Source organism: Mauremys reevesii, linkage group 2 (assembly GCF_016161935.1).
Source record: "Mauremys reevesii isolate NIE-2019 linkage group 2, ASM1616193v1, whole genome shotgun sequence".
Classification (NCBI taxonomy): Eukaryota; Metazoa; Chordata; order Testudines; family Geoemydidae; genus Mauremys; species Mauremys reevesii.
The window spans coordinates 31,045,789-31,069,609 of NC_052624.1; the positions used below are offsets into that span (position 1 = coordinate 31,045,789).

At 45.2% G+C, this 23,821-nt stretch overlaps 1 protein-coding gene across 9 annotated transcripts in view; it reads right to left on the reverse strand.

Annotated features, from left to right (window-relative positions):
- JCAD (junctional cadherin 5 associated) overlaps positions 1 to 21,180 on the reverse strand; it is a 90,058-nt gene extending 68,878 nt beyond the window's left edge. For 3 of the 9 annotated variants that reach the window (XM_039524217.1, XM_039524214.1, XM_039524215.1), the window contains exons 1-2: positions 21,132 to 21,180; positions 18,812 to 18,957 (exon numbers count right to left, since the gene is read on the reverse strand). The gene's annotated coding sequence lies outside the window, so the exon portion shown is untranslated. Of the gene's footprint in view, positions 1 to 15,480; positions 15,599 to 16,135; positions 16,380 to 16,723; positions 16,847 to 16,873; positions 16,964 to 18,811; positions 18,958 to 21,131 lie in introns of those variants that run through there. The other 6 variants (XM_039524220.1, XM_039524222.1, XM_039524219.1 and 3 more) reach the window with 6 other exon arrangements.
- Positions 21,181 to 23,821: the final 2,641 nt, after the last annotated feature.

Here is a 23,821-nt window from a genome sequence, read left to right on the forward strand (position 1 = left end):
GGGTGGAGCCCCCCAGGGAAAAGGAAAAGTTGGCGACGGCATCTGTGTATAAACGTATCTAAATGCTGTGTGTTAAACAGAGCAGTGAGTGGAGGCAAAACTGGTAAGCTGGGGTGTACTGGTAAGCTGGGAGCAGTGACTGACTACTGTGAGTGTTCAGTGGAGCAGGGGCAGGACCCTCCAGGCAGATGTTCACAGGGCTCAGGGTACCTATCCCTAACCCACAGAGGGACAGTGGAGCCTGCGCAGGATGAGAGGAAAGGGTCTGTGTTGCTTGTGACCAGCGGAGTTAGGGAGCTGACCCCTGGCAGCCATAGACAGGCTTCCTCACGCTAAGGTCAGATGGTAGCAAGGTGCCTCACAACCCTGAAGCATCAGAGTGCCCTAACCACTGGACTAGAGGGAGTGAGCACGGGCACGCACCTGGGAAGTAGAAGACTCTGGGTCCGTTCCTGATGCTCCAATTATTTTTTCATTATTTATCCAGAGTGCAACAGCTTCAATAGGAGAGACTGAGGGAGCCCCACATCAGAAAATCCCATAGCTGTGATTGAAGACCTCTCCTGAGGGGTAGGAAACCCCTGTTCAAGCCCTTTCGCCCACACTAGCAGAGGTGAGATTTGAACCTGGGTCTCTAATCACTAGGCTAAAAGTTATAAGTTGGGTACTGGCAGCACCATCACCACCACCTCCTCAGTTCTGAATGGGAGTCGATCCAGTAGGCGTGCTTGGAAGCTGACTAGCAGATTGGGTCCCGCCTGTGACTTAGGCGGGTGAATGCCTATCTTTCTCTGGTCCATTGCTCACTCTGGGGCTTAGATAGGTGTCCAGACAGCCAGCGAGGCAGGATTGTGCATACCCAAAGGTAGGAACACAGATGCCTAAGGAGTTTTTACTCTGAAAAATGTAGGTGCCGTGTGAGTTTAGGGTCCTATAGGTTGGGTGGGAGTTTTGTGGATCGCAGTGGAGCCGAAACTGGGACTTACGTGTCTACACCCTGCATTTAGGCACCTAAGTCTGGGGTCTAGGTGCCTCAGTGACTTTGTGGATCCCACCCTCTGTCTTCTGTACGTGAACAGCACCATGCACATGGTTGGCACTCGATAAATAAGCACACCTCTCCCCTGTTATAACGCCACCCGATACAACACGAATTCGGATACAACGTGGTAAAGCAGTGCTCCGGATGGCGGAGGTGTGCTCCGGTGGATCAAAGCAAGTTCGATATAACACGGTTTCACCTATAATACAGTAAGATTTTTTGGCTCCCGAGGACAGCATTATATAGGGGTAGAGGTGTAGATGTCCAGAGATATTAAAAATCAACTTCCAAAAGACCAGTGTCTACCAAGAGGATTCAGAGGAAGCCCAGCAAAAATGAAGATGTAAAAGCTTAAGAGCTTTGTTGAGTTAGGGCCTAAGAGCTGAGTACTATGGGTCTGATCTTGCAAACACTTCCTAGCAAGCTTAAGACATAGGCTTTGTCTACACTGCACTTTTGTTGTTAAAACTTTTGTCGCTCAGGGGTGTGGAACCCTCCCACCCCGAATGACAGAAGTTTTAACGACAAAAAGCGCCAGTGTGGACAGCCATAGGCGGCAGGTTTGTATAATTTTTGGTGGGGCCCAAAATGGTGGTGCCCCCCCGCTCCCGCCCTGTAAGCCGATATAAAATGAAGCTACAACGCGTCAGCGCCACAAGATTACAAGGGTCAATTAAAAGTGGAAAGTCAGAAGCAGCACTTGCCTACTTCAATATACAGTATTATATTTTGTTGTACCTGTTGTGATGAAGTGGGAATGTTCTTAATATTTTCTCTGAATACTGTGTGGGTGCCTCAGTTTCCCCTGCAAGATGCCAACTGAAGGTGTTGGGGACAAAGATCAGGTGGCCTCCTTGTCTGGAAGAGACACAGAGGCCAGAGGAGGGAGTGTCAGTTTAGAGCTGGCTGGGGAAATGGGGAGAGACTCAGAACTTGGTTCTGGGCTCCCCACCCCGCAAGATGGACCTGACCGAGGGGTTCTGTTTTCTGTACCAACAAGCTCTGTTTAAACTGTGTTCCCATCATCTAATAAACCTTCTGTTTTACAGTCTGGCTGAGAGTCACATCTGACTGCCGAGTTGGGGTGCAGGGACCTCTGGCTGCCCCAGGACCCCGCCTGGGCGGACTCACTGTGGAAAGTGCATGGTGTGGAAGGGCATGCTGAATGCTCTGAGGTCAGACCCAGGAAGGTGTAAGCTTCTTGCCCTGAAGACAGTCTGCTCAGAGAGGAGGCTCCCCCAGAGTCCTGACTGGCTTTGAAGGAGTGGTTCCAGAGCATCCCAGCATCTCCTTCCACCCCATGCACTTCTCAGAAGTCCACACAGGCACTAACACTCCCTCCTCTGGCCTTTGTCAAGAAGGCTAACATCATTTTGGGCTGTATAAGTAGGGGCATTGCTAGCAGATCGAGGGACATGATCATTCTCCTCTATTCAACATTGGTGAGGCCTCATCTAGAGTACTACGTGCAGTTTTGGGCCCCACATTGCAAGAAGGATGTGGAAAAATTGGAAAATCCAGTGGAGGGCAACAAAAATGATTAGGGGGCTGGAGCACATGACTTCTGAGGAGAGGCTGAGGGAACTGGGATGGTTTAGTCTGCAGAAGAGAAGAATAAGGGAGGATTTGATAGCTGCTTTCAACTACCTGATAGGGGGTTACAAAGAGGATGGATCTAGACTGTTCTCAGTGGTAGCAGAGGACAGAACAAGGAGTAATGATCTCAAGTTGCAGTGGGGGAGGTTTAGGTTGGATATTAAGAAAAACTTTTTCACTAGGAGGGTGGTGAAACACTGGAATGGGTTACCTAGGGAGGTGGTGGAATCTCCTTCCTTACAGGTTTTTAAGGCCCGGCTTGACAAAGCCCTGGCTGGGATGATTTAATTGGGAATTGGTCCTGCTTTGAGCATGAGGTTGGACCTTATGACCTCCTGAGGCCCCTTCCAACCCTGATATTCTATGATACTCTAAACTGACCACCAAATTTAAGTTGCGTGTTTTTCCGGTCAGGTGAGGACTCTGGGGCAGGGCTGGGGATAAGGAACTTGGGGTGCAGACAGGCTGCCCCAGGGCTAGGGCCAAAGAGGACTCCCCTCCACCCTCCCTGGCAGCAGCAAGCTCCAGGGGAGGGACCCCTCCTCTCCCCCGCAGTTCACTGCACATGCTCCTAGGGTCCCTCTCAGGTCCAGAAAGCCCACTCGGCTCCCCTATGGTGGGTACCGAGGGGGGAGGTTGCCATCACGTATGGCCTCCCCTGCTGCCACCCCTCACCATAGCCTCACTGGGGATGGGGCTGCCCCTTGCCCAGCATGGTGCAGAAGTGGGGACTGCAGGGTGGTAGCTGGGAAGGGGCACAGTATCACAAAATTCACCTAAGCCCCAGCTGCACAGGTCTAGGAAGCTCCCCTCCCCAGTGGTGTAGCCAGGTTCTAACATCAGGGGGAGCAAACATATCCAATTACTAAAAAAGATGCCAGCCAACATATCCAATTACTAATCAGGTAGTTCTATAACAGGCTGCCCTGACCCCATCACCCCCTGAAGCACAAGGTAGGGGTAGGCACCACCATGTTGTGCAACAAACACTTGACAAAATTACTGGACTTAGTGACGGACAATGCAGGCAGGTGGGTATTATGTCATTCAATCATTCAACCCATAAAATTGCACACATTTTGCCTCAGTGAAATTAAATATCCAGAGAATTACTGGGCCTGTGATGATGATGATGACCAGGGCTTGCTCACCTGTGGCTCCCCCTCCCTGTGCTGTGGAGGCACAGCCAGGCAGGTCTGCATCTGCAGGCAGGCACCCTGCCTCAGGTGCAGCTCCCATGGGCCCTGCTAGCTACTAGACTGGGAGCCTCCCGGCCAATGGAATGGGCTGGGCTGGGGGGCGGAAGGCAAAGGGGGAGATTGTAGGGAGCTTTGGAGGAGGGGAGGCAGTGGGGGAGGGGAGTGGGCTGGCACAAAGGGGAGGGCTCTTTGGAGAGGAGTGACAGGGGCACAGGGGTCATTGGGAGTCTCTCGAGGGGGCAGAGGGTTGTGTGGGTCTCTGTGGGGCAGGGGGCTGTGATGGGCGGAGCCAGCTGCAACCTGGGTCTGCTCTGTGAGGGGTGTTGCTATAGTGCCCTCAGGAAGCTCCCCCCCATCCTGTGTATTTTATACCAGCCCTGGGGTGCCCATTGCTGCTCCTTTCCCCACAACTCCCGGCTGTGTGTGTCTGGCTGCCCCACCCCGCTGTGTGTGTCAGGTGTCTGTCCCCCTCCCCGCTGTGTGTGTCTGTCCCACAACCCCTGGCTGTGTCCTTGTGTCTGCCTGTCCCACAACCCCGGCTGTGTCTGTCTGTCTGCCCGCCCCCGCTGTGTGTGTCTGGCTGCCCCACCACCCCCGGCTGTGTGTGTGTGTGTCTGGCTGCCCCGGCTCTGTCTGTCTGTGTCCCTCCCCCTGTGTGTGTCTGTCCCACAACCCCCTGGCTGTGTGTGTTTGTCCCCACCAACCCCCCCCTCCCCGGCTGTGTGTGTGTGTCTGGCTGCCCACAGCTCACCGTCTGTGTCTGTCTGCTGCTCACAATGCCCAGGGCTCAGCCGCTGCCTGTGGCTCGCTCCCCCTCCCTGCTGTGGAGGCGCGGCCAGGCAGCTCCGGCACCGCCCCCGGCAGCTCCCATTGGCTGGGGTTCCCAGCCAATGGGCTGGGAGTCCAGTCGCTCCTGAGGCCCCTCCCGGGAGCTGCCGCTGCCGCTGCGGTGAGTGAGAGCGCCGGGTGTAGCAATGCGGGGACCCCCAGCACAGGGCCTGGGGCCCAAACATTGGTGGGGCTGAGCCCAGCTCCTGGATTATTGGTGGGGCCTGGGCCCCACGGGCCCATATAACTCGCCGCCCCTGTGGACAGCGCTTCGTCATCAGGAGACGGTCTCCTGGCAATGAAGCTACTGCCCCTCACTGGGGTTGTTTTATTTTGTTGCTGGAAGAGCTCTCTCCCGACGACAAACACCGGCTACACTGCGCACCTTGCAACGGCATGTCTGCAGCAGCCCTGCAGTGTAGACATAGCCTTAGTAATGGGAATAGTTCCCCAGAAGACAATGGGACTAGTCATTTAGAAAGTTCTATGCCTGGTTGTAGTTTTCAGATCAGGCCTTAAATTAACACTTTGGGGCTCAGTGCTGCATTATTAAAGTCAATGAAAGTTTTGCCATTGATTTCAATTGGAGCAGACTCAACCCCTATCTGCAGGCTGCCCAGACTACATCTCACTGAAAGAGTGGAATAGCATTGCTCATACATGAAGTCTTGGTGGTCTTCCCATTTCCCCTCCTCCTCCTCACTCACTCAGTTCCAAAACAAATTGCTGTTGGAAAGGCTCAGACGGTTTTACTTAAGCATTCCTGCTTGTAATATGATCCCCTTTGTATAGGGAAGTGAACTGGTATAATGCATTGAATCCTGAAAGAAATAAAACTCAAATAGTCATAGGAAATATCAAGAAATATTTCATAAAATACATCCTAAACCACACAGTAGATTGAATGCTGCAGATGCACAGCTTACATCAGCCTTTTTAACTGGTGCATTTTCAAAAGCACAATGGCCTATCACTAAAACTAGCAGGCAATGGAGTTCATAACAAATCCATCCTTCCATCATGGACATGTGGGAGGCAAAGGCAGTGGAACGGGTGCCCAGTTATGCAGAGGATCTGCAGCTATACAGATCCCAAACCCGCTCTCATACTATACTTCTGTGGTATCTGAGCCCATGCTGGAGTCCAAACACTGAGGCTGTAATAGCGACTCATGAAGGGATTCTGTCCATCCCTAATGCTGCAGAGCCCCCCCCCCAACACAATTGATTCAGGATAAGAGGATTATGAGGATTTGACTCACAGCAATATACTATTTGGAACTGAAGGAAAGTGGCTCTGTTGTGAACACCTTTAATTGGCTTGTTCATCTTATTAGTTCTAAAAGGGTTAGGAATTAAAAAAAAACCCACCATGAGCCAATACTGCCCCAAGTTACACCATGGGCAATTCCATTAACTTTAGTGAGGTTGCACAGAGTATAAGTCAGGGCAACTTATCCCTTCAGAGCTGGTCAGCAATATGCTTTGCTAGAATAGTTGTAGCTTGTTACGGAGTTCAGGAGCTGTTCAAAATATTTACTTATCTGACTGACAAAACGATATTAAATAACTTACACAGTTAAAGTAACCATGGTTCGGTATAAACAACGTATAGTGCCAAGACTGATGCTAGACGCTATCTGGAGACTAGCAAAACTGATATATACGTATATTGGGTTTGTGTTTGTATAATTTAGTCTCAGTTTGACTGGAATGACTACATTGTATTTGTAGTTAATAAGTAACAATAATTAATAGTTAGCCCTTATCCAGCTTTTCATGTTCATAGTGCTCTACAGACACTATAGAATTAATCACTACAGCTCCTTAGGCAACTATTCTTATCCAGGTTTTACAGATGGGGAAAATTAAGCTGAGAGGTGGAGGCCTCATTTTCAAAAATGGTTTCTAATCTCAATTTTTTTGGATTTCTAATTTTAAACACCTTGGCCAGAATTTTCAAACATAGATGCCTAAGATTAAGCACCTAAATACGAGTGGCCTGATTCTCTGAAGTGCTGAGCACTTACAGCTCCCCTTGTAGTCAGTTCTACCCCTTGGTTGAACCACTGTGATGCACTATGGGAGTCACATGACCACAGTGATTTCCAGCCAGCTCTCCTTAACATGCTCTTGGTCTGGAAACTGTTATAAAAACAACTGAAAGGCAAAGACTTAAACTAGAAAAGATAGAAAAGTTCCAAGCTTAGTTTGTGTTAATAAGGGACTGTTCAGATAATGTAGCACAAAATAGCAATTTAAAGAAATAACTGAAGCCCTTCTCCCTGGATATATTCTTCTGGACAGATTTAAACTTACAAGTCCACTACTACATGACGCAAGTGAAGACAGAGCGGAAAATTAAAGGAAGAGCCTAAAGAATCAACATTGACACTAATGCAGGATGGTTGGTTGAACATGAGGAATGGCTGTATAATGGCTACAACTTCCCAAACAGGGAAAAATGTGTTTCTGCTTAATGGATTGAGGTAATGAAGTATTGATTCTACATCTGAAATTAAACTGTGGAACATTGCATCCGTTTTGCTGCAGATGCCATCCAGAAATTCAGAGAACAGTATGACAAAAGTTATTTTGCAGTTGCTCCATCAATGAAAATAGAATGAAAAGGATGAGAACTACTGTGGTCTAGATATTCAGCACAATATATTAACCTTATGGGAAAAAATTGTAATATATAATGCAGTGTTACAGTGCATTGTGCAAATTCAAAAATGCTTCTGCAGTCATCATCAGCCTCAGGGTTGATTGAATGAAAAGGATGACTGACACCCCACCTTTCCCCAATAACACTCCATGGAGCTCTCGGGAGGATGCATCTCTTCAGTTAGTTCAAAACTATCATAAGTATGTTGGGATTTGCACTCAGTACAAGAAGGGTTTTGATTCAACAGCGCATTTTATACACAAGGGACTCTACAGAAAAACACTAGGTTTACAGAAGCAATTGAAGGTTTCAGAGGGACTTGACAGATTGCAGGCTGATGACACTGGAAATCTGGCCTGATGTAATTAACAAGAAAGAACTCAAAACCACACAAGGACAAGATCAAAAGAAGATTCAGAGACGCAACAGACTCTTTCCATTGCTTTGCCATAATGACTACACCCAAATGGCCTAGAACAGGAAGAAGAGGCTGAATTCTAGGTGATGGATCATAATCCTGAGTCTCTTCCTTCTCTTCTACCATTTAAAAGTGAAGAGTCAGTTTTCTACCCCAAATCTATGTTTGCAGAGGTTTTGTCACTGCTTGTTTGCATCAAAATGGTGGATGATTGAGGAAGTAAAATCAAGGAAAGCAGGACAGAAATTCACAAAAGCCAACATGCTAGGCAGGGAGCTGCCTAAGCTAATCAGTGGCAGACGCCAACCAGAGGGGTGTTTGCTAAGCCCTGCCTTTCTTATGGAGATCTAAGGATCTCCCTGCAGCCTCTCTGCTAGCAATTCACAACCTGGGACCCTCTTTGGAGTTAAGAGCCTGTGCCATTTTTGCAAAAACACAGGTGCCTAGGAAGTTTTTTGCTGAAACAATTTAGGCACCAAGCGAGCTTAGGTGCCTACAAGTTTCAGTGGGAGTTTTGTGAATCACAGTGGAGCCTAAAACTGGGACTTAGAAACCTAATACCAGACCTAGGCTCCTCAATCAGGCTTTAGGCACCTAAATACTTTTGTGAATCTAGGCCTTTTTAGGCAAGGAACAGAGCACACAGAGCTTGTGTTGACTTCAATGAGAGCTGAGAGTATTGAGCATTTTTTAAATCAGGCCATTTATTGAGGTGCCTCACGTAGTCATCTGACCCTGTGGAAAAAACACTAGATGATCCCTCTCGGAGAATTATTACTTAATCAAATTTGGTTTAAAAATTCAGTTATTTTAAGTTAAAACAAATATTTGATATAGATGTTTGTATTTTCACTCAAGCTTGTAAGAGTTACTGCTTATTAATGACAAGAGAAAAAGAACCCATGCTGTTAGCATTGCATGTCTTCAGAAATAATTGACCGTGGACCAAAACAATTCCTCTTCCTGGAAGTCATTAGAACATTAAATTTCTGGGACAGCAATAATACCAATAGAAAACTTGCAACAAAAAAAAAAATCAACTCAGAGATTGTGTGACACTCGGCACTGTGATTGTGGCAGCCCCTTGGCATGATCTGCGTATCAATAAGATCTCAGACCTTTTACAAAATGAGATCCACTAAAATAACATGGGTAAAATATGACTGGCTTAGTCGACAATATTTTGTCTTGATTCATATTTAAAGGAAAGGTGCATTATGTGAGTTAAAAGTAGACTGTTTCAACACGTGAAAAGTGTGTGTGTGTGTGAGAGAGAGAGAAAGATCTTCAGCATGGAATAAAGAACAGGGAGGAGGCTATTTGTGTTTCTTCAAGACGCAGTATTGACAACAGTATTTCTATCTTAAATGTCTACTTTGCACTGAAGTATATATGAGTGATTGCAGCAAAGTTTAGTACACAGTAAATAAAGCCCTTTCTATGCTGACATACACCCTTTTCAACCCTGTCTAAATTGGTAAAATTGCCCTGGGTGTACGTAAACAGAGCATTTAGCCACTAGTGTGAAATGCTGTCACAGATGATAGCTAACTTACAATGGATACTGCAGAAGTCCCTACTCAGAACTAGACGCTCTGAGTGTGCATGGGGCGGGTACGGGGCAAAAGGAGGCATGCCAAGTTATGCTCCATCATGTGTTGTGGCAGCTCTTTGACAATGGCTTGATGATTGCCCCTGATGCTAGAAGGACTGGAAGTTCTAGGTACATTTTCATTTTTAAAAAACCTTTGTGATCTGTGTGTGGCACAGGGATGGAAACCACAAGAGTTATGTTTGTTAGGCTCCTAGGGCTCCCTTTTGGGCACTGCGCTGAGTTGTGCAGTGTAGCTCAGCACAGTGCAAAGTTTAACATCAGACTACATCAGAGGTTTAACAAAAGGAGGCACTTTCTTCCCTGCAGGTAGAAAATGCCAAGAGCATAAACAGCCAAGCTTCAGTATCTGCAAAAGAAGAGAAAGAGGGACAGAGAGAGAATGGGAACACACTGCCAAGGCGCCACACTATTAAGTAAAAGGGAATATCATTTCTGTATCAAAAGGCTTTGACTAGGCACCAAAACTCCAGTGCTTTTGATGTGATTAGAGCCCTGCATATATTCTATTCGATTACTTATATTTTCCCTATGTAAGTCTCTGGCAATTTATACATTTAATTTTAAAAATGGGCCCAAACTTTAGGAGAGTTCAGAATCAAAACCTGCATCTGGATCTGAATTTCCCGGAGGGGCCTTATTTCTGTCAAGTGGTGAAACACCCACTTTCCCCTCACACCACCTAGATTCAGCACCCGATCTGACTTTGAAGTCATCCCTCGGATGAGGGAGGCATTAAATAAGTATAAAGAACTATCCCCTAAGTTTTGTGGCTCTGGGTCACTTCTCTTATTTTTACTGATTTAGGTATTCTCAAACAAGAGGTAGTACATCAACCCCTGGTCTTCACACATGCTTCTGTGCAACTACATTTGCATTGCACCGATACCATCATGACATACCAGGTAATTTCAACAGTCCAGGAGATACACGTCTGATGGATATCCAGGAGTTGGGATGTTGGACAGCACTGGTTAAGAACTGACTGCTCATGACCAGTGATTTGTTCCTCATTGCTGCTTCCTTCCTAAATTCACCCAGCACCACTAGCAATGCAATTCGCCGAACTTCCCTGACTCGGCCTCTAGATGCCTCCTCTGCTTTAAAGTATTTGACACACAATGAAACAACCGGCTCACAGTGTGCCTCGCATTTCAGAGCGGTATGATATACACAAGTAACTGAGGGGATGTCTTCACTGCAATTAGACACCCGCAGCTGGCCCATGCCAGCCAACTTGGGAACGCGGGGCTTGGGCTAAGGGGCTCTTTAATTGCAGTGGAGATGTTCAGGCTCAGCCCAGCGCTGAGACCCTTCCACCTTGCAGGGTTCTCAGAGTTTGGGCTCCAGCCTGAGCATCTACAGTATAATTAAACAGTCCCTTAGCCTGAGCCCTGTATGCCCGAATCAGCTGGCATGGGCCAGCTGAGGATTATTAATTGTAGTGCAGACATACCCATACTCACAAGAATGAAGTACATACCTAAAGCACCCACTTAGTGGGAGTCTAATAATTAGTTATCCATCTACTTCTACTGTTAATCAAAAAGTAAGGCCAGATATTGTTCTCTCTCTGTTACCAGACTTCTATTCACTCCTCAGTCGGAACTGAATCACAAACCAATAGAAAACAAACCAAGTCTTACAAATCAGAATTTTTTTTGTATTAAAGAAGTTTATAAACTTCAGGGTTAAGGGTCTCACATCTTCAAATGTACACATTGTTTAGTGGTGGTGTGTGAAGATAACATGAGGCCTATTATAGCATGTGATCTGTTTTATATAGAAACATATTGTTTGGAACATCAAGAAAATTTGTTACAAGAGATTGTATTGTCACCTAAGATTGTATTCCTTGAGAGACAAAATCCTTTCTGCTGTTATCTGAATTGTTCATCACAGATTTCCCTTACCCCATCTCACCGGTTTGAGCATAACACAGGAACAGATTCTGACACCCGCTGCAGTTCTTTGTACCAGTCTGCTGGCACAAAGCCACCGTACAGATGGCAGACCAAGCTGCCCGAATAATCTTCTAGCATGAGGGAATCACCAGGTGGAGTATGTTTGGGGTAGTGGCCTTTATGCTATCTTCCCCTCCGGTCCATGGTGGAAGGGGTGTGGGTGCGAAAAAAGGTATGGCTAGAGTGCCCCATGCCCTGGCAATCCTTGCCCAGCTGGAACAGCCCCTGAGACTTGGGCAGTCTGAGCAACTTAGAGCAGACATGACCCTGCTCTAAATTGTGCCATGGTGCTGAGCAGCCTCAAGATCTGGGAACTATAAAGGTAGCTTCAAACCACTTTTGCAAACCCTGCCCCCCTGCAGCACAGACACGGCAGATCCGAGGACCTGGGCCCCAGTGTCAGAAGACAGGGAACATATGAAACATATTTTCAAGTATCAGAGGGGTAGCCATGTTAGTCTGGATCTGTAAAAAGCAACAGAGAGTCCTGTGGCACCTTACAAACTAACAGATGTATTGGAGCATAAGCTTTTGTGGGTGAATACATGCGTCTGATGAAGTGGGTATTCACCCACGAAAGCTTATGCTCCGATACATTTGTTAGTCTATAAGGTGCCACAGGACTCTTTGTTATATTTTAAAGTGTATCATTAACAACAAATAATGATCTGTAAGAATTAAAGACAATTAATTCATAAGTACACCGCTACCTCAATATAATGCCACCCAATATAACACGAATTCGGATATAATGCGGTAAAGCAGTGCTCCAGGGGCGCAGGGCTGCGCACTCCGGTGGATCAAAGCAAGTTCAATATAACATGGTTTCACCTATAATGTGGTAAGATTTTTTGGCTCCCAAGGACAGCGTTATATCAAGGTAGAGGTGTATGTGGAAACCAGTTGGGAAGATAAATTGCACAAGAGCCATCATTTTTCTGTGAGGAACGGCAGAATTAGCTTCATGTCCATTACTCTGCAGCAACAGGGCCGCCCAGAGGATTCAGGGGGCCTGGGGTCTTCGGCAGCAGCACTTTGGTGGCGGGTCCCGGGGCGGAAGGACCCCTCGCCGCTAAATTGCCGCCGAAGACCCAGAGCGGAAGAAGCTCGGGGGCCACCGGAGCAAGTGAAGGACCCCGGTCCAGGGGCCCCAAAAAACTCTCATGGGGGCCCCTGCGGGGCCCAGGGCAAATTGCCCCACTTGCCTCCCCCCACCCCCGGCGGCCCTGTGCAGCAAATACCAACTCTCCAACCAGATCCCCAATAACAGTACTACAGTAATTGTTGGTTTAGGCAATAACCTAATGAGTTATAGCAAACCAAATATAAAGAGTAACTATTTGGGGTAAGCGGTGCTGTAAAAGCTGGGTTCAAATCCCAACTGGGTTAGAAATAAAAAATGAGTTGGATGGTGTCAGGTTAGTTCCTGAGAGATGTTTGTCGTATGTGTCAGCTACTGCACTGTTTACTACTAACAATGAAAGGACTGGGACAGCAAGTGTTGCTAGTTAGGGGTGAGATGCTTTTCTAGAGCCATGTGAAGAAGCTTGTAAAATTCATGCCTGCACTAGGCACAATGTTGATCACATTCCTGGACTATAATCCAATGGCTATATTAGTCCATCACCTTCCTGAGCACCATATTCACCCAGTAGATGGTAAATAAACAATGCTAATAATGAATATACTATAATGATTTCTTCTTCAATAGCTTTCACATGAGCATCTCAGAGCACTTCAGAAGCAGTAACCGATTCAGCCTCAAAGCCAGCGCTCCTTTGTGCTAGGTCAGATCATACAGGATTCTGTCCCTCAAATTGCCTCCACCAGGGGAGGGTTCAAACACATGAGGGCAACAGGGAATGTGTCCAGAATGGGTATGTATGCTTGCAAATGGAGTTAGGGGCATGGTGGATGGAGATGTCCTCTTAAATAGGGGGAGGGAGAAGCTGTTTGTTCGCCACAAAGCATGTCACTGGAACATAAGTCACAAGTATCAACTCATCTCTGATGGGCTGGGATCCCCATAATCCAAGGCCCCCTGCAGCTGAAGGTTTGGCAGCATTGCCTAAATCATCTCTGTACATGAATTTACTCACCACTAGTACACAGCCACTTCGCAGTGAAGCACAGCAGCTGCTCAATAGTGTAGTTTTGTGCACAACAGGATAGGGCAGAAAATGAAAGACGCCCAACAACTTGACACTCTGAGGGCATTTAGACTGGAAGAACCTAACTACCTAGGTTGGAAAGTAGGTGGGACTCCAAGTGGTCAGGACCTCCATTTTACATTTCAATCATCTGCATTCATCTGTTACAGCACCATGCCCATCTATGGTGCTGTATATATAACAACATTCAAACAGTAGAAAAAGAGAAAGGCTGGCAATGCTATCAACTAGTTTTGCTGGAACCATCCTCCCTTCATAACATTCATGCACATTTGAGCTTCTCCTTTCTTGGGTAAAGGAGCTTACAGTAAAATATACTGGTTCTCTGAACATACGCATCATCATCAATAAAAAAATAATACAACACACACTCCTCTGGCAGGTTCCCATAAATATCTTCCATAAAAGTTCATTTTTCCACATGAACAAATTGTAAGTATGTGGGGGTTTTTTCCTCTGAATCTTGATACGGAACTTACAATTCTTGGCACTAGCCTGTGAAGTTAAAATGACATCAGCTTGACTTTCTAGACTGAAATTTTATAGTTGCTGCCTAACCACATTTCTTTGTCCTGAGAATATTCACTCTCCTCTTGGCTGCCTCTTTAATATGGCTTACTGTTCATGGGTATCATTAAAAGCTGTGCATGTGTATTCACTATAATTCCCTGTGTTCCATACCACAAAGCCAGCGGTGGTACGGAGTGATAAAGCTGCATTTCTCTCTACAAGACAAAGAGGCACTGTCAGTTTTAAAGATGTGTGTGGCTTTGCCAACCTAATGGCTTTATAGTGGCATTGCATAGTCTGTGGCATGAGAAACCTGACTTTGCTACCCACCTCAGGACTGCTTCTCCCTAGGACCAGTGGAGTCCAGGACGTACTGTGGGAGGTGACGCATGTTGGGGATAGTGGGGGCAAGTGATGACCACTTACTGTATGAATACAGCCCACAGGCTGAAGCCACTCTACCAGCTATCAAACAGAGAAAAAGGATGAACTGGAAGAGAGGGGGCAGTGGGAAAGTTAGCACCTCAAAATGTGGATGGGCTGGAGGATTCAGAGTGCCACCTGTAACAGCATTTGTTTGGTGTTGTGTGCAGTTAGAGAGAACACAAAGAGCAGGCTAGTGAGTGGCAACATGAAAAAAAATTAAACAAGCAATTATCTCAGTAATGGACACTGCCAGTATTTTCAGATGATGTGACCACTGATTTCCAAGAACGAAGACCCTAAGGACTGATTTCATGCCCAGGATCTGTGATAATCTAAACTGTGGAGGAGAAGCAGGGCAGGTACAATTTGTACAGTTCAAACCTCTGAATACAGTTTAAGCTCTGTTTGGAGCACTACGTTTCATGCCTGATTTCAGAATCAAATAGGGTTTCAAGAAAGAGATAATGATTTTTTACTACACCGTATCTTTGAAAGCAACACAGCAAATATAAAGGCACTTAATTATCTGGCAACACTGCATCAAAAATACTCCAGAATAATAGCTCTGTTGTTATTTAACAGCACTAACATATACACTGTAAACATATCCAGTGTGATCCTAGAGTGCACAGCTTTAGCCTTTTGCATGGAGATTACACTGATCAGACAACCCTGGGAGTGGACTGTACTTAACATCAGCAAAACAAATCAGGTTCTAGTTTAGCATTAGGCTGACTTGAACAGAATAAAATCCAGTTTTGTTACTGCACCAAACCCTATTTTATCTATTCCTTAAACACTCAGCCTCTTTTCCACGTGACAGGGAGAGAATCAGTGCTGCTCTCCTCTCTCCATGTAAGCTTATCATTTCATCATTTCACTCCTGTTGTATTGAAATAGCCACAAGACCAGATTAACAGTTAAAGATTGTGAAGCCATTTGCCAAATGCTTCTTGCTCTATTAGTAGCAACATTTTTGCAGTTTTCACACAGACACACACACAGATATATATATATATATATAAACAGATTGCAGGAAATTTTTACCTTGCATGCAAACAGGAGAGATCCTGGTTTCCTCTCATGGATCAGAAGTAGGATAAAAAACCCCCACCAAAACCCTAACAGACTCATCTGCTGAGAGTTCTCTAAATCCCAAGTCTGCTTCAGCTAGCGGCTCTAAGTTTGTGCTCTGAATAGAGGCTGTGTTATTTTAACCACAGGATTTCTAGTCATGGGGGAGGAGAGATGGATTAGGTACGTTCGCAATCTAATGCTTCACGTTTACCTCAAGTGAAATTAACTACTCTAAGCCTGATGTAAATAAGAACTTCTGAGATATAAATTTCAAGAGCCCTCAAACCAATTATGCCTAAACTAACATGTTAAATAACTGTGGAAAATTCCAGAGGAATAAGATAACATACTTTTGTGTTCTTTCCTAAATAAAAGGCATGTGTGGAATTTCATGCTAGATACTGACACAAGTGAGACACAACAGATGAACTCTACAGACTAACCTATATAAGGTACAGTACCTTATACAGTAATGTTCTCAACACCTGTTAGGATGTGTTTCATCAGACATCAGAGCAATTTGATTGATCATGATCCATGACAATTACATAGTTAGATGTAATATTTCAGTAAAGCAAATAGGATCTTTTTAGAATAAAAAGCAACATTTGTAAAGGGGCCTCACCAGGCTCTCCAGTTTTGTAGGTGCATAGGTGTCAGTCGGCAGGAGCAAGGAGATAAGGAGAGCTCTTGAAACGATCATTTGCACTCACAGACAGCTGTAGTCATAGTTAAATGCAGGAAAAAACTTGTGCTCACAAAACTTTAAAAAAAAAAATCAAGCTGAAAAGCTGTATTCATTGCCTGGTTTCTCATAACAGACACAGTGGTAAAGTATCATGGTTTGGCATGGGCTAAGTGACAGACTTCAGTGCTCACCTCAGAAGCAATGATTTACAAAAATTGCAGCCAATAGGCCTCTTTTCTGAGTTGAAAGTCATTTTTGTAAATAAAACATGCCCTTGAATTTTGGACTTAACAGAGGGGAATCATTTGCATGGAAAAAACCAGTGAGAACAAAAATACACTCCAATCTGTCCTTGACAACAAAAACACCACGAACAGAAATTTGGCTCCATTTTGAGTAAACTTGAGATCTAGAAATAATATCATCTTACATTTACATAATGCTTTTCATCCCAAAGCATTCCTAAGTGCTCTAAAAGCATAATTGACTCATTTGTAAACTATCAGCAGACATCATTTCACTCACCATTAAAATATAGCTGCTACTGGGGTGAAATGCAGAAGCTGTTTCCTGGAGCACAGGAACACTACCCCAAAGTTTAGGGTGAGAAGTGGGGAATAACATAGCCAGCTGAAACTACAGTAGGGTTAGGCAGGTAGCAAGTATTGTAATTACCTGAGCTGGAATTTGGCCAATAGATCAAGGTCAATCCCCTAACTCTTGTGGAGTGTGGTGTCAAAACTTCAGCTGGTGTAAATTGGCAGAGCTGCACTGGCTTCATTGGAATTTATGCTGATTTATGACTGCTGAAGATCAAGCCCAAGTGCCTCTTTAATGACCACCAGCCGTCAAGAGCTGCTTTACATTTCATCCACATGAGCTGTCTAGTGACAAAATGCTTCCTAAGAACATGCTGGGGCATTTGTTCCATACACACTCCACAGGAAGTACCACCTTCTGACTCACCAACCCTACTTCCTGCACCAAGCACTCTGCATGTTCCTTGGAAGCCTCTCTTCTTCTGACTGAGCCAGCCTCACGCAATTTAGCTAATTTTTTTTTGGCTATGCCAATTTTGCATTTGGAACAGAAGAGGCTATTGGAACTCTAAGCATCTGAAATGTGAACCAAGCAAAGGCATACACCTAAACCAGAAAATAAAATGATCAGAATCCCCAAATTGATGTAGGATTTTGTGATACTGCTATTATGGTCCATCCTACTCTCTCCATTTTCTCCCAGTGAATCTCCCTTTCCTAATCCAGACACCTCTTTATTATTGCCACAGTCACAGGAAAATCCATGCCATTGACACTTTCTGGAACAGCGTAGGCTTGATTGTCCCTGATCTCTGTATAGGCCCTCAAAAGGGGAGAGGGTGCAAGGAGCTTTCTGGTTCCTATATCCGCTGCACAGAGAATAGGTACAGCTGCAGTCCCTATAATCTCAGACCAAGGTCTCTCCCTGCTAGCATCCCCATGAGCACTAGTCACTCAAAAGTCAGTAGGACAGAAGTGGATCTAATGGTCCATTGACTACACGCCAGCTACTGGAGATAGCTGGGAGCATGAGCCTCACCCTCTGAAAGTGGGGAGGGCACTACAGACTCATCCCCTGCATTTTGTGATTCTCAGAGGCACGTTTTGACTTAAAGCACTATTAGAAAGTTCCACCTGGCTGGTGCAGTTCTGCATAATCTAAGCGTGTGCCTGTGCCTTAATGGCCTGAATTTGCAACTAGGACACATGCCTTGATAATGAGGTTATTAATTTTTCCCTCTTGGGTTGTATAGGCTATAAACAGTCACTCCATCTGGCACTATGCTGCTATTACAGCACAGACCTGAAAGCTGCACGCTGCTTCCAAAGCAAAGTGCCTTTTACATACTTTCATAGGGCTATTCCCCTCCCATCCAACCCTAACATTACAGACCATGGCTGTTTTCTGAGTTTAAACAGCAACAAATTAGTATCCAAATGTGAGACAAACATTCCTCTCAGAACATTCATTATGTTGCTTTGAAACTTATGGGCTGTTAGCAGCTCTAAAGAGAGCCTTTGGGAGCCTGCATCCTGGTCACTGGGTGTGGTTAGAGTAGGAGTGGTTTTGGAAGGTGAGAAGGGATCACTTGTATCTGTAGAGAACCTGATGGGCTAAGGAGGTAATTAGGTCACCAGATGAATAGCAGGGAGAAGAAGGCAAGCAGGATAAAAGGATGAGCCATGGAGCCTGAAGGGGGGTTTCTATTAACTACTGCCATGTTAGTATTGTACCTGGGGCAAAGGGAGCAAATGATAATGAAGACATTGCTGACAGTACCTGGTGAACTATGTATGCTGTTTAATTCACCCACAGGGCTTACCAGCCAGGGTTTCCAGGAGGTAAAGGGGAAACCCATTTACAAGGGCTTAGTCCTACAAGCTGCTGAAATCAGCCAATTCCCACTGAAGTCTATATTATAATGTGTCCTATATTTGAATATTTAGGTATTATATTTTGCATTTCAGTCACTGACTAGAGAAACATGGATGACAAATGAAAGGAAATATGAATGACAGCGAGCTATGTTATCAAGCAATGGCATGTCAGTAGAAATGCCCACACTATACTCACCCTCTCTGGATGAAGAGGATGAAGGGCTCATAGTAGACTTTGTTGATAAAAACACACAATAGGGAACAAGGATGGGTGCACCAATTTTGCCTAATTCGTCAGTCTTGTAAGGTGCACAGAGACTAAGACCAGGACAAAACAGTCATCTGAAGTAGGAAGAAGTTGCTATAAGTAGAAATGCCAACCCAAAGTGTTAACAAAAATCACACATTAGGCTCCAATAATCATGAGATTGCTTTAAAACCATGAGATTAAAAAAAAATTGAGGTATTTTTTATTTATTTGGTTTTTACCCTACAGGGTGCACTTGGGCCACATTTTCAAGCTTTTTTTCTGCAATTATGGGGTCTAGAAACTTACTTTTATTTTAAAAGAAAGCTGAGCTCTTCACATAATCAAAGGACTCCAGAGGCTGGGGCTTAAAAATACACACACAGCAAATAACCCAAGAATCCTGATTTAAAAGGTGAGCGTTAGCAACAACGCAAAGCCATTAGAAGCACAGGATTGGTTTTAGTTGATCAGTCCTGGATCACTTTATTCTAGATGGCAGCCATAATAATTTAAAAAAAAATTATTTTAATTTTTAAAATTTCTAAAATTGCCCTTATCACAACTGTCTCTAAGCACCTGAATTAAAAAAAAATTGAAAACAACCAGCCAACTCCCTAGTTAACAGATATTAACTAAAACTGAATAGGTTATGCAGCAGAATTTCTCATTAAACACAATATGCTGTGAACATCCTCTCAGGGAAAAGCCAGGGAAAACAGATGGACCTGAAGGTCAACCGACCCAGGCTCTGTCAGACCAATGAGGGAAGCAAATTCCAGAGTCAATAGCCCTCCACTGAAAATGCCCTTCCACTATTCCTGGACATTCAAATCTCGAGATTCTTATCGCAAATGCATTGACTGATCTCAATAGAGCAGAGGGAGAGAAGCAGTCCACAGATAGCTAGGCGCCAAACCGTACAGGGTTTGAAAATCAGTAACAATACTTTTAATTGCACTAGGAAGTGAACAGGAAGCCAGTGCAGTCTCTGAAGCACTGAGTTAAGGATGCACCTTATGGCTTGTCCCGCTAAAAAAAGCCTCTGCCTCCTGCACTGGCTGTAGCATTTACACAAGCGGCGTGTCGAAGCTCCGTACAGAGCACATTGCAATACTCCAATGTGGAGGGTCACAGGGTACTGGGTAACTGTGGCAAAGCCCACAGATCACAGAGAAACTGACACCAATACTATGCTAAACAGATAAAGAAGGTCCTTCTTCCACCACTGTCCCCTAGGACTCCAGGGACAATCAGAAAGTCGGAGACTCCTCACTTGTAAGCCTCTTTGCCAAGGGAAGGACAAACATTCTGTAAGGGGCAGACCCCCGCCCCCTGTAACATACTATCCTCACCCACCCAACCAATATCATTCCATCTTAACTAGAGCAAACCTCAGCCAGCTCACTTGCTCTCAGCCCAGCAGTGGGAAAACACAGACCCCATGCTATCCAGGTGCACGGAGAACCAGACTCAGAACTATGTGTACTGTAATTATGCAGCGTAGTGGTAGCCATGTCGGTCCCAGGATATTAGAGAGACAAGGTGGATTAGGTAATATCTTTTATTGACCAATTTCTGTTGGTGAGAGAGAGAAGCTTTCAAGTTTCTCTGTGTGAGCTCAAAAGCTTGTCTCTCTCCCCACCAGAAGTTGGTCAAATAAAAAAGATATTACCTCACCCACCTTGTCTTTCTGGACTGGACATGGCAAGAGACTCACAGCAGATTGCTGGAGGGAAGCCGACATCTTGTCTGTCTTTCTCGAGGGAAACATGAACTATTAAAACCAACCAAATGAAACAATTTACTAGGCACTAGCATCAATGTGTCTTATGAATGCATTAAGGATGGAGCCACTCAGCACAGGATAATGGCTGTTATGGTGGCCATGACATTCAGCACTAGGCCAGACTAAAACTGAATCAGTTCAGCTGAGATATTGGAGACATGCCAGGATGGCCTGAATGCCACAGCTATTCCCAGTTCAGTCATAGTCTGTGTTTCTGGTGTACTGAGCATCTCAATTAACCTATTTTTAAAACAGCACCTCCTGAAATCCCATTCAGATAACACAGCCACATTGCCCCCTTGTCCCCCTTTTTTGTCTTAAAGGGCAAAAAGGCTGCATTGTTCAAGCAAATTAGCTTAACGTAATGACACCCTCCTCCCTAGGCTAAAACACAGCCAGCTAACATGGCTTCAGACGTGTACACAAATACACCCTTGTTGCCCTTTAATACAGGCTCTTAGCGCATGCTGAACCCAATACCTGTCCAGAGCAAGCAGTGCTGACAAAGGCTTTGTTCCATCATTCAGGCAGGTATCAGTTATGTAAGTGAGACGGGGAAGAATTTTAGGGATCTATGATGGTGGGTTCCAGGATTCCGCATAGGAATGCAGGGCTCCTCTGTTGAGTCACCAGAAGATCTGGTGCTAAACCGCCATCCAAAGATGCAGAGTAATTCTGGCTGACTCGTGCTATCCAGAAGTTCCTATAGGTTGTAGGAAGGTTTGGAGCATCTCTCTGGGGCAGAGGAAGCAGGCAACTGACACAGAGAAAGTCCTGCAGGAAAGTCCTAGGAATAGCGGAGCCTGAGGAGAATATTCAGACTGAGGGCTTGTCTATGCCTACAGCACTGCAGTGGTGCATCTACGCCGCTGTAGCACTTAGTGAAGATGCTCTCTATGCGGATGGGAGAGCTTCTCTTGTTGGTGTAGGTACTCCACCTCCCCGAGGCGCTAGCTATGTCGACGGGAGTAGCCTGATGGGACGTAGTGCTGTCTACATCAGGGGTTAGGTCAGTACAACTACATCTCTCAGGGGGGTAGATTTTCCAAGCACTAGGAAAACAGGCACCATTCTATCCGGGCTTAGTGCTTTCCACACACCCTGTGACACAGTTAAACCGACATAAATTTGTAGGCTAGCCCAGGGCTGAGGCTTGTGTTTTGTTCTGTAATTGGAATTACCAGTAAGGAAAAGGGGTACATTTTGCCTGTATATGGTGTGTAAAGACTGTTCAAAGCAGGGTGGGAATTTTGCTTGCTTAGCTGGCTCTTTTGGCAAAATTAAGCAGTTTAGAGAACCTGATAGGGAAAATTTATGACTTTCCCCAGAATGCCTTAGGGTATGTCTTTACTGCAGAGTTATTTCAGGCTCTTACTCTAGTGTTGACTGGAGCTGGGAGAATACCTGATTTTTCAGTTCAGTGGCAGTTCTGAAAAATTGCAACAACAACAACAAAAATTAAATTCATTTGCATCAAACCAAATCTGAATATTTGGTTGATCCAAAAAAGCGAGCATTTGAACCTCGATCTCCTGCTGCCCAGGTGAGTTCCGTAACGAATAAAGGTTATAAGAGGGTAGTTGCTGTTTCTCCTCCTCCAGCCATTTTGTGAGTGGCAAAACTATTCATGTCAAATTTATGAATAATTTCAGGTGAACTGAAAATGCATTTTTCATCAAACTATTTGTCTGAAAAACGTTGCCCAGCTCTAGTGTTGCCCCAAATCCCATTCCCGTCCACACACAAAACCTCTCACTTGAGTTTGGTGGTGCTGTCAACTCACGCTAGTGGGCCTAGCTGGAGGTATAGGCTAGAGCTCAGGTGCAGCTTTCACTCAGGCCGGTAACCCGCTCACTTTGTAGTGAGGATGCAGGCTAAATTACTCAAATACTGATAGTCCTCCACTGCTTTCCCATAATTCCCCCTGTGTGCCTAGAAGGACAGATAAGTTCTTCCACAATTCATTGGGAAAGAATCATAGAGTGGCTGCTCAGCCACACAAAGAACTCTGGCCTATGCCTCCAGAACCCCTAGCGATACATAGGGGTGAGTGCAACACCAGTGAGGACACAGTAACTCAGGTCTGGCTTTGCAGTGGATGCTAATCACCCGAGTGAACTGTGCAGTGAAGCTGTACCCTACGGACCAGGGCAGTGCCTAGCAGATCTCCCAGAGGAATGGAAAGCGTTTATGTTGCTTTATACTTGTTTTGGACTTTAAGTGCCCCAGAAGGGGTAGAACAGTAAGAGACCTAGCCAGCAGGCTATGTCTCTGCAACCCAAAAGACAGTGGCGGCTGAGCGTCCAGGAAGAGAGTCAGGAAACTCAGGCGATGTGTCTGCTGCACAGCACAATGCTGAAAGGGGGCGCTCTGGTAAGGGTGCACAATAACAAACATTTTTGGTTTGGTTAGGCAGAGGAAACAAAGGGATTTAAGGAGGCGAAGTCTGTGGACTCAATCATGGATCACGAGGCTGGAAAAGGGGACCTCTTGGATTCAAGGAATGAAATGACCAAAGACTTGGATTTGCTTGTACTTGAGAGGGTAACTTGGCCCTAATTTTTTTAATATAACAATACCTTATTGTCCCCTGTTGTAATTTGTTCCAGAAGTGACTTCCTATTTGTGGGAGGATTTCAGTTAATATTAATATGCTGAAAATATACTGTTTTATTTTGGCACATGGTCCTGGCCAGCTGTGAGTACTTTATTATTACTTTTAGAGGTGGGTGGCATGTTCCTCCTACATCCTGTTGAAGCTTCTACATTCCCCTTTAGGACAGTGAGGTTCTGAACATATCTGTGACTTATGGCTACACAACAGCTTTCCTCACTTTTTGGGGAAGTCCAATGTTAGGCAATCAACATGGACTGGTGACTATTATAACTTGGAGGTCTTGTCTTTGAAACATTTCACAGCCAGTGTTGTTCTATTATTTCACACTGAGTCCCTACATGGATTTGTGGGGAGCCAGCCCATTTAATAGTGGTGGGAAGGATTTATAGCTCATTCAACATCTAGGTGTTTGTTTGTAGAGCTTGTCAGAAATTTTCCAACAGAACGCTTTTCTGTCAAAAATGCCGAGTTGTCAGAAGTAAAACGTTTGGTGGAAACATGTCTATTTTGATTAATCTTTCAAGGGAATACATGCAGGTTTCAAAACTTGCAT